The sequence below is a fragment of the Hyaena hyaena genome, unplaced genomic scaffold, assembly GCF_003009895.1.
Source record: "Hyaena hyaena isolate Hyena2069 unplaced genomic scaffold, ASM300989v1 scaffold_1007, whole genome shotgun sequence".
NCBI classification, from domain to species: Eukaryota; Metazoa; Chordata; class Mammalia; order Carnivora; family Hyaenidae; genus Hyaena; species Hyaena hyaena.
In genome coordinates, this window is record NW_024081640.1 from 64,178 (window position 1) to 65,395 (window position 1,218).

Below are 1,218 nucleotides of genomic sequence, written 5' to 3' on the forward strand. Positions count from 1 at the left end.
AAATAATTTAGGTAAGTTTGGATACTGTGACCCAGAAGTAACACTTGAAAAAGACCAAAGATAACCATAGTTTTCCATAATCTAAGTGCCATATTCCACACGAGCATGTCGAGTTAATGTGAAATTACAGATTCTTACGTGATAGTAAAAAAAAAAAAAAAAAAAAGTCTTCACATTTGTCTAAACCCATCTGAAAATACCAGTCACATGAATACCTTGGGTACAGCCCAGTGGTGCTTGCTTTGGAATCACACTAAATTTGGAAGGATACAGGGATGATTAGCATGGCCCCTGCACAAAAGTGACAGCATAACTCAGTGGCTACTCAGCAGAATCACCTAAAAAGTTTTAAAGAACACTGATGCCCAGACCATATCCCAGACCAATGAAATAAAAATATCCAGAGATGTGACTGAAATATGAGTAGCTAGTAAAGCTTCTCAGGTGACTACAGTGTGCAACTAGGTTGAGGACCTCCAGGCCCACTTCTTGACAATCTATCAAGCTTGAGAAGCATACATACCTAAATCCCAGTCCTAAAGTCATGTAAAAAGTAGAGATATTTTAAAAGCCCCCATGGTGATTCTGATTTACAGTGAGAGGTAAAAACCATTGAAGTCCCCCATTTTATAGATGAGAATTAGAAACAAAGAGATTGTTCCTGATCTCTCCTTAGTGGAAAAGTAGGTCTTGGGATACTATTCTCCAATGCTTATTAACAAACAAGTTGATGTAAATGACCTGCGCTATCCTCTCTTAACAGCAGCCTAGTTTTGAAAAACCAGGGGAAACGAGTACACTGGAGTATTCAAATGGGTGAGGATGGATTTTCAAGGAATTTAATAGATGAATAAACCTGACAACATTAGAAAAAATTACACACTTTTAGTAAAGTTTCAGTGAATAAATATACTTAAAACACTTAGAATGGTACCTGACACATAAAAAGGACTGTTTAAGTATCTGTTATATAGAATAAAATGGGAAGGATGCCCTCATCTGTAATATTCACTCATCTAGGGAAAGTGCCTGATGAGGCTGTCATGCTACATAGGTAACTGGAACCATAATCAGGAACGTGAGTCCAACAGACCAGTTCACAGCAGCCAGATTCAGTACACACTCTCTTCGTACAAATAAAGGCTTATTGGAACACAGCTTTACCTATTCACTTACGTGGCTTATGGCTGCTTTTTTTTTGTTTCTTTTAATTCCAGT

The 1,218-nt window shown here is 37.5% G+C and overlaps 1 non-coding gene across 1 annotated transcript; it reads left to right on the forward strand.

The window, feature by feature from the left end:
• Window positions 1-233: 233 nt before the first annotated feature.
• LOC120223556 lies at window positions 234-335 on the forward strand. The gene has a single exon (XR_005526331.1). It is a non-coding gene; the product is annotated as a U6 spliceosomal RNA (small nuclear RNA).
• The last annotated feature ends 883 nt before the right edge of the window (window positions 336-1,218 follow it).